The sequence below is a fragment of the Dermacentor variabilis genome, chromosome 9, assembly GCF_050947875.1.
Source record: "Dermacentor variabilis isolate Ectoservices chromosome 9, ASM5094787v1, whole genome shotgun sequence".
Classification (NCBI taxonomy): Eukaryota; Metazoa; Arthropoda; class Arachnida; order Ixodida; family Ixodidae; genus Dermacentor; species Dermacentor variabilis.
In genome coordinates, this window is record NC_134576.1 from 32,648,267 (window position 1) to 32,658,603 (window position 10,337).

The following is a 10,337-nucleotide window of genomic DNA, read 5'->3' on the forward strand; positions in this document are numbered from 1 at the left end:
GATGCGTTTGCCTTCTTTAACGCTGCGGGCAAGCAAGGAGATGAACCCAATGAGAAAGAGAGTGTACAAAAAATGCTGAAGCACCTGGTAGAGTCAATGCGCGTGATTCTCGGTAGTATCGAGAATCCGGCCGCTAAAAGTGCCCTACAAGTGCTCGCCGTGCTGGAGGCGCTTATCGCAGCTCTTCATATATTATAAAGCTTTTGTTTGGCGCTTGTGCTGTTCACGCAGGGGAGGCCCACACACCAGCTTCGTCCTAGCGCCTTTATTTTTAAGTTCACTTGAATTGGTGACTACAGACTTGATACGAAACCTGATAGTGGCTTCATGGATGAAATTTGTGAGTATTTGTCATCAGAGTCTCGAACTTGCTTTCACCTTTGCGCATCCCTCTTGTTATGTCATCATCATCCCTCATCACACCTTTATGTCCCCGTTCCCCCTCCCCCTGTGCAGAGTAGCAGGCTAGAGCTCCTTAGCTCAGGCCGACCTCTCTGCCTTCTTTCAATTAAATTATCTCTCTCTCTCTTTAACGCTGCGAGCCCGGTACTTTCCACTAACGAACGGCATGCGCGTTATCAGCATGATAGCATTCCCGACAGGAAAGTAGCGGGCGCGGCGTTTTCAAGAAAGTAAACGCATCAAGGGAGATGACGATTATTGTTCTGTGGCAGAAGGGGCATGCCAAAGGGTGTAAAATGTTCTCAGAACATTTTACACCCCAGTAGAGTGTATAATAGTAGAGTGTATAATAGCAAGAGCTTGGTGGCGCAACCCAACGCCCCGTTCCAAAGGGGACGCTCATAAGATCCATCCATCCATCCGTTGATCCGGCACCCGCTGCGTGGAGTATACCACTTTTGTCAGCGCCTGTACACTCTTAAAACAGTTGCACCCTTTTGGGTGCATATTTGTCCCACAACAATAATGGTCATCTGTCTTGCCCGTATTCCCTTTCTTTAACGCTGCGAACCCGGTATTTCCAAGTCACGAACGGCTTGCGCGTTATCAGCGTGGCACAGTATTCCCGACAGGAAAGTAGCGAGCGCTGAGTTTTCAAGAAAGGAAACGCAAGCAATGCAGATGACGATTATCGTTGTGGGACAAATATACACCCTAAAGGATGCAACTGTTTTAAGAGTGAAGCGTGTCTCGCCGTCCTCGCAAGCAGCTTGCATCCCCATAAATGAAGTCAACTTTGCTCTTTATTTCTTAAAAACCACGCAATTAACTTTACCTAACGTTGCACTGGATCTCGTAGACTCCAAAAATGCAATCTTCCTGCAAATTTTGAGCAATAACAGTGCAGCGGTAAGCGCCAAATGGTTTCTCGAACGCGTTAAGCAAAATATACGCGCAATGCAGCCAATAAAATTAAAACTCAAGCATGGGGGCTCATAATTAAGGTATATTGGGGAACCCCAGAATGGCTTCACAATCGATAGGCGTCTGAATGATAATTTATTTGTTCTAACTCAGTGTATTCCTATATCCAGAGAAGACAGGAGACTGTTTACGTGGCTTTTTGGGACATTACCTTAGCATATGACAACGTTAACCGCAACATCTTGTGGAGTATTCTGGAATAAGAAGGCTTAGGCTCTATAAAGCTTTTGAGGGAGCTTCACTCGGAAAATACCATTCGCGTATAATGGCAAGGGATGAGGAGCGAGGAGAAAGTTGATATCTTCAAAGGACAAAGACAAGTATGTTTTGAGGCAGCAACAACAAGGGTGCTTTTTATCTCCGCTTTTGTTTATGATGTACATGGCAAGGGTAGAAATGGCACTAGAAGAAATCGACATCGGGTTTAATCTATCATACAAACAGGTGGGCACGATAATAGAGCAGCAGCACCCAGCTAAGCTTTATCCTCACCGCATTGTGTTGCTTGCTGACAAAGTGATGTGTAAAGTCTGGCTAATACCTGTGGACAGGAAGGTGAGAGTTTAGGATTTAAATTTAGCGTTAGAAATGGGGTCTCATCCATGGTTTTCAATGAAAACATTCAACAGACAGTGTCAGGGCCAGGAAATACCTCGGGTGAGAGAATACAAATACCTTTGTGTATAGCTAAGGGGAAGAGAAATGCGGCCATAATGAAACACAGAGCGCTATGGGGATACAGAAGGTACGAGGTGCTCAGGGGTATGTGGAATAGTGTAATATTGTTCCAGGACTTTTATTTGCAAATGCAAATATAATGCTGATTCTACCGGCTAGCTGACTTCAAGCAAATAGCTTGAAGTCAGCTAGCCCGTATAATCAGGACTCTATGGCAACCAAAGGTCAGTGGGACGACTCGAATTAGGTCTTAACGGGAAGGCTACATATGGAGCCGTCCACGGTGATATGGGAGTGACAAGTTTTGTGGTGAGGGAAGCTCAGAGTAAAATTAATATTGAAGAACAATTGAGGAACATGAAAGAAAGTAAATGTGTTTCGAAAGTGTTCAATTATTTGTACAGAAAAAATTAACTCACAGTGGAGGAAAAGAATTAACGAGATTACCAGCAAGTATGCGATCGGTATTGTAAGCAACATGGAAACAAAGAACGTTATGCGCATGTCGGGGAGGCTGAGGCATTCTTCTGTGTGGCGGCAATAGAAAATAAACCGGTTATGAGTAACTACCTAAGAGGGAGAAGCGAACAGGAAGGAAACAATTTATGATAATGCAAAGGGAACTCTTTACTTTTTGAAGCGAGAGATCGCGTAGTTATAAAGTTGTAAACAGCCGAGCAGCAGGAAACGAAAGAGTGGTTTATTGCGAGAAGCATGTGTGTTTATATACAGGCAGACCAGGCTTGCGCATGCGTATCAAAACATTCTTGATGAAGTAGCCACTGGTCACATCTTCCTTCCTTTGAGGAAAAAAGAAACGACATTGTACGAAAGATTAAAAAAAATTATGGGGTTTTACGTGCCAAAACCACTTTCTGATTATGAGGCACGCCGTAGTGGAGGACTCTGGAAATTTCGACAACCTGGGGTTCTTAAACGTGCACCTAAATATGAGTACACGGGTGTTTTCGCATTTCGCCCCCATCGAAATGCGGCCGCCGTGGCCGGGATTCGATCCCGCGACCTCGTGCTCAGCAGCCCAACACCGCAGCCACTGAGCAACCACGACGGGTGTACGAAAGATTGCACAACCAACTAATAAGTCAATTAGCGCAGGTTCCACTGAACTGTCTGTGTGCGGCGTTCTGGGAGAGGATACCATTGCGGCTCTCTACGCTGTGGTGTGCTTCTACGGAGCGCTTCTTGAGGTGCTTGTCGCTCGGTGTCGCTCGGTTGAGAGGAGGACTGAGGGGACCTTGTACACTCGTTCTGCTGGGGCAAAGCTTGTCCTTCTGCCGATCTCAGGTTCTCCCTCGCGCGGCGTAGATGCTGCCCATTCTCTGTCGCAGCGACATAAGAGCGCGGTGTACTTTCCGGGCCTATGACAACTGCTGGTGCCCATGTCCTGTGTGTCGTATCATAAACAGTCACCGTGGAGCCCCTGTGAACATCCGGTAGACTTCGCGTTGTTCTGTTGTAGAATACGCGTTGTTTGTGCCTTATTTTGTCCAGTCGCTTTCGTACAATTTTGGTTGGCACGGTTTGTGGTTCGATGTGGCAGTCAAGTACTGGCAGTTTAGTCCTCGTCTGACGTCCCATGAGTCGTTGTGCGGGCGACTTCAGGCGGCCGTCCCTTGGCATGTTCCTCCATTCTAGCAAGGCACTGTAGAACTGCAGCGTTCCATACCGGCACTTCTTGAGCAGTTTCTTTGCTTCTTGGACGGCCCTTTCAGCCATGCCGTTACCGCGAGGGTAATGCGGACTGGAAGTCTTGTGAACGATGCCCAAATGTGTGGAGAAAACGCAGAAGCACGCATTATTGAACGGGGGGCCATTATCAATGCATATTTTTGCTGGGATGCCATGAGTGACGAAAATCTGCATGCACACGTTTGTCACTGCTTCTGCTGTTGTTCGACGCATCTGCTTGATCTCAAACAAAAAAAAGAATAGAAATCTACGATAACAAGGTACTCATCGCTCTCGTGGTAGAAAAGGTCGACTCCGACAACTTGCCACGCGCAGAGTAGGTATGTCGGGACTAAGCATGGGTAATCTGGCGTTCCTGCTCTTGCACCTTTGACAAAGTAGGCACGTCTTCGCGAGAGATGCAATATCCGCCGACATGCCAGGCCGGTACATTACTTCTTTGGCTCTTGCCTTTATTTTCTCTTCACCCCCGTGTGCCTTTCAAGACCACAGTTGGAGCAAGGCGTTGCACTCGCTTTTATTGCGGCGACTGTCGTGTCGGCCGTTCTAGCTCTGATTTCTCCAAGTTGTACTCGTGCTTGTTCTCATGCGCGGCACATTTATACTGCTTTTGAAAATGAGGGGTTTTCCGAGAGGAGCTTCTGCTGGAAGTCTTTGTCTCTGATGCCGAGAATTATTCTGCTTCTTATCAGCCGTTCCTCACCGAATTCGCATCTGCTCGCGAGAATTCGCAGTTCCGTGAGTCACTGAAGGACTCTTCCTCTTTTTGGTCCCTGGAGCCAAATCGGAATTCGTTAAAGGTTAGGTTCTCAGATTGCTTGTAATGGACCTCGAATTTTGCTAAAAGGATTTTGAGGTCTTTCTTCTCGTCTTCGCTGTCGAACTTAAAAGTATAGTACGTTCGTCTCGCGTCTTCGCCTATCGTCATCAGAAAAGTTGCGGCTTGAACTTCCTTAGGCTGCTGGGTCAGTCCCGTCGCCGTAGCAAAAAGGTCAAACTCACTTTTACATACGGTCCAGTTATGAAACGCGTCTCCAGTCATTTCGAGTGGCCTTGGTGGCTGCAGCAGAGTCGACACCATTCTTGCAATGGGCGTTTGTGGTCGGTCCGTGGATTCATTCATTGCCGACTGGCGGCGGTAGCAAAACGAACCGCCTTCCCCACTTCTGACACCATGTAAACAGGCGAGCAGCAGGAAACGTAAGAGTGGTTTATTGCGAGAAGCATGTGTGTTTATACACAGGCAGACAAGGTTTGCGCATGCGTATCAAAACATTCTTGATGACGTAGCCACTGGTCACAAAAGTGGGGTACGCCAAGGAAGGAGAAGCATGTGTTTGTTGCAGTAAAACGAGAGAAAACATGGAACATGTTTTAATAGAATGTGAAAATATCTACCCGCCTGTTAGTTTAGGCATACCGACATACCTTGCACATGCTTTCTAGTGACAACACTAGAAAAATGACACCGACAAATTCCGAACATCAGCACTTGCCGCGATTCTGGGAGCTATAACGTAAAGCTATTCCAAACTTTTCTATTCAAATTCTGCAATCAGCCCTCCGCGATTGGTCAAAACTTTTATGGGCCACCCCCGCTTCACCTGTCTGTCATGCGACGTCACGAAAACCGCGATAGCTCCTCATCTGATATGAAGTGTACACACTAATTATGCATGATTTGACCGAACAAAAGAAAGATATTTATGATTCGACGCCTTTGCGCTATTAGCACTCGGCTATTGGTCAAACGTTTTCGGGTGGCACCCACTTCACCTGCCTCTCACGCGACGTCACAAAACCGTCAAAGCTCACTACTTCAAAGTGACGTGTACGCGTTAAAGATGCATTAATATGCCGAACAAAACTGAATTTTCTTCTGAACAGCCGCAGGCTGCCCCGTTCCGAAAGGAATAAAAGATGGCTGCCGCCGATTGCTCAGGCACTGGCTACTCGCACCTGCCGGAAAGCATGGGTTTATTTGCGTGTAATAAATGTTCTTGCGTGGCCGTGTAACTTTTTCGAGCACTTTCGGCACGTTTACGACCTCGTTCTGCCAACCTTTCTTTGTTGAGGATCCGCTTTAGCGTCATTGTTAAGCTTCCGTTGCATGCCGCCGCGATTGTCGACGAGCCACCGCCAGCTAAGTAAGGGAAAGCGGACCAATCGAAGGTGCCGGCACCACCCTCTTCATCCGGTTATCGATTTTCAGTGCACGGGCTCGGCCCCAGCGAATCTCTCTCCCCTTGAGCGTGCTCCTCGCCTCTTGTCAGCCAATTAGATAAGACGAGCTACTCAGTGTAGGCAATGTTATTCGTTTTTCGAGCAAACAAAAGTGGTCTATCAACGAGGAGAGCGCTTGATTGGTCTTTTTCTCATTAGCCCTAGTATAATATTGGAATGCATTGTGTAACCGCGAAAACGACAACGGACGGAGAAGGAAACACACATGACAAGCGCGGATCTTCAACTCAGATTTACTCCAGGAAAGCCACACATTTATACATGTATCATAATCACACTTGATAATCATCGGACAGCCATCACTCGACATTGGCATGCGGGCGTGAGTCGCACAAATTTGCATGTAAATAATTGAACACTTTTTTCACTCAGTGATACTGAAGAGCTGCTTTCGCAGTTGCGAGACTGCATTTTTATACAGTAAGCTTCATAGATTTCTCGGCTCAGTTGTGACGCAAACATCTACAAAACTTTTGTGTCGCGGAACTTAGGCGTGCAATTACGGCAGTGGCAACAAGGGTCAACCAATTTGTCACTCCCGGCCAATGCTTCTACCCCTGAGCGGTGCTCCTGCAGTCTGACGTTTAAACACCGTCCCGTCTGCCCCGTGTAGCTGCTGCCACAAGAGAGCGGTATCTGGTACACTACTCCCTCTCTGCCTCCCTCCCTCCCTCCCTCTCTTTACGATGGTGCATCTGCGTATGACATCCTCCAGTGCACTACATCTGCAGGCTTGGAGTGGCGCCTGACACCGGCGAAAGATGCCGAGAGCGAGTGGGGCTATACTAATCCAGGTACAACCAAATTGGGAAGGCCCAATAAGCTTGAACAAAGACACTTCCTCACCAGGACAGGAATCGGCCTCCCTGGTGCAGTATTCGGCCACAGCCTCCCTAATGATCTTCTCAATGAATCAATGGCCCTCAGTCCCCAGCTGCTGCGGAGCACCTGACCAAGGCGGCGGTCAGACTTGCAACACAGCAGAGGAGGATAAGAATTCCTGGGTCCGGACAGGTCGCCAATGGAAACTGACCCTTGCAACATTTAACACTCGAATCCTCTCGAGTGTGGCTGGCTTAGCAGGACTCTTCGAAGAACTATCAGACATTGTTTTGGATATTATCGGCCTTAGTGAGATTAGATGAACTGGTGAGGCTTACACATTGCTGAACAACGGCCATGTCCTCTGCTATAGAAGTCGGCTAGATAAGAAACAATGCGGGGTAGGATTCCTAATATATAAGGACATAGCGGGCAACATTGACGAATTCTACAGCATCAATGAGAGGGTCGTAATCAAACTCAGGTATAGATTGAAGGTAGTACAAACCTACGCTGAAACGTCCAGTCACGACGATGAAGAAGTAGATCAGTTTTATGAAGATCTTGAATTAGCGATGTGAAAAGTGCAAACGCGGTATACAGTAGTAAGGAGGAACTTCAATGCAAAAGTGGGGGAAGCGCAGGCGGGTGAACAGGCAATTGGCAACTACGGTGTCGGTTCTAGAAACGCTAGAGGAGAGATGCTGGTAGAATTCGCAGAAAGAAATATGCTGAGAATAATGAACACTTTTTTTCAGGAAACGTAGTAACAGAAAATGGACCTGGAAAAGCCCTGATGGTGAAACAAGAAATGAAGTTGATTTCATACTTTCTGACGATCCCAGAATAGCGCAGGATGTAGAAGTAATAGGTAGTGTAAAGTGTAGTGATCACAGGTTAGTGAGGGCCAGGATTCACCTCAATCTGAACACAGAAAGAGTAAAATTGGGCAAGAAAGAAAAGGTCAACTTAGGGGCAGTAAAGGTAAAAGCAGAGAAATTTAGGCTGGTACTTGCGAACAAATATGCGGCCTTAGAACAGAGAGATGATGATGACGACATAGAGGTAATGAATGAAACCGTAACGAGGCTGGCTTCAGAGGCAGCATTTGAAGTGGGAGGTAAGGCACCAGGGCAACCAGTAGGTAAGCTCTACCAAGTAACAAAGGACCTAATAAAGAAACGACAAAGAATGAAAGTTTCCAACTCAAGAGATAAGACAGAATTTGCGGAATTGTCAAAACTGATAAACAAGGCGAAAATAAGTGAAATTCGAAACTATAATGTGAGAAAGACTGAAAAAGCCGTAAAAAACGGACGCAGCCCAAAATCAGTGAGAAGGAAACTTGGCATAGGACAAACCAAGATGTATGCACTGAAAGATAAGCAGGGTAATATTATTACGATATAATCGGTAGATACCCGAGAGACGAGCCGCCGCGAGAACGACGATGAAGTTAGTCTGTGCCCTTGGTGCGAGAAAATGTTAGAACACAGGACAAGTAACGTTTGCTAGAGGACCCTTCCGTTCAGTGTTAGATTTGACATTTTGTAGCGCTGGCATCAAGGTTTTGTCGTGGGTAGCGGTTGACTCAGCAACCAACAGTGATGATCTTCCTGGGTCATTCGAAATCAATTGTCAAATAACATCTTTAGAATACCAGGCATGCACATTTATGGACAATTTGATTTGAATTGGATTTATTGATAGGAAAGACAGAGAGGTCGACCTGGGCTAGTGCGTTCTAGTCTACTACTCTGCACTGGGGAAGAGGGAAGGGGAGTGAAAGTACTGGGATGGATGATGATGATAAGAGAAGTGGTGAGTGCTTATGTACATAAGACAGTTGTCTTGCAAGAGCCGCTCGTCGAGCTTGGTGTCCTACAGAAACTTCAACAATGCTTTTGTTGCACGTAATGAAATTGCAGTGTCAGGCCATGGGCCGAGGATAGCTTCCTCCGACAGTGGTTGCCTGCCAACGCAGGCTAAGAAACTTTCTAACGTCCTTCGCTCCAGCATATATGCTGGGCAGTCGCACAGTAGGTGTTACAGTGTTTCAGGCATCTGGCAGTGATCACAATCAGGGCTGTTCGATTGGCCGATGAGGTGCGAGTAGCGACGGGTGAAAGCAACGCCGAGCCGAATCCTGTGTAGCAATGATGTTTTGCTCCGTATAAGCTTCGGGGGCAAACAGAATTTACCGTCAGCGTCAATCATATGTAGACGTCTGTGAATGTTGTCATAGTGGGCTCTGTAAGCTTTTGTAAGGTCCTGCATGAGTGCCTTGATCATGGAGTTGGTGTCAGGTCGCGAGTAGGCAATCCGTACTTCATCAGAGGAAGAGGACGCCGATCTTGCCTCACTGTCAGCGAGTTCATTGCCAAAAACACCACAATGACTAGGCACCCATTGAAAGGTGATCACGTGGCCACTTAACTCGGCACTGTGATGAAGTTCGAGGATTTCCAGCACGAGCAGGTAGTATGGTCCTTTCTTTAAAAAACATTTTAGCGCCTGTAGCGCTGATTTGGCATCGCACAATATCGTCCATTTATGGGGTGTCTGCATTCTCATAAAATGGACAGCCTCCCGTGTTCCCACAAGTTCCGCAGCCGTAGATGTCGATTTCTGGTCTTATCTAAATCGTCGAGTAATTCCAAGTTGTGGGATGACAAATGCGGCCGTTGTGGCAGATGGCGTGACCGAACCATCGGTATATACTTGTACAGTCCCACTATATAATGTAAATATATAGGACAGGGTGAGCTGTTTCAAGCCAATGGAGGAAACGTGAGATTTCTTCATGATTCCGGGTATCTGAAGCCTCACTAGTGGTCTTGGCAATGTCCATGGAGGTGTTTCGGGATGTCGGTGGCCTGGAATCTTGCAGGTATAATGCTTGCGTGACATGCAATAGCTTTAGAAAAACCACAGCCAAGGTTGGTGCTTGGAAGTGTTGACAGTGGATGGTGTGGGTTTCTGGTTAGCAGGCGAAGATAGGTTCGCACAGGTTCACAAGACCTGTATACGTCGATTGGACAAGCCCGTGCTTCCGCTATTGTGCCCTTAGTTGACGTGCAGCGTGGCAAGCCAAGACATATCCGTAGTGCTTGTGCCTGAAGGCTCTCCAGCGTGCGTATACAAGATGACGCCATGTTAGATAACACAGGCACGCTGTAGCGTATGTAGCCCACAAAAAGTGCCTGGTGCACTTGGCGAGAACTTCTCTCAGAGGGGCCCCATCTCAGTCCTGATATTAGACGAAGAACGTGTATGAAGTTAACAATAATAATATTTGGGGTTTTACGTGCCAAAACCGCTTTCTGATAATGAGGCACGCTGTAGTGGAGGACTCCGGAAATTTTGACCACCTGGGTTTCTTTAACGTGCACCTAAATCTAACCACACGGGTGTTTTCGTAATTCGCCCCCATCGAAATGCGGCCGCCGTGGCCGGGATTCGATCCCGCGACCTCGTGCTCAGCAGCCCAACACCAT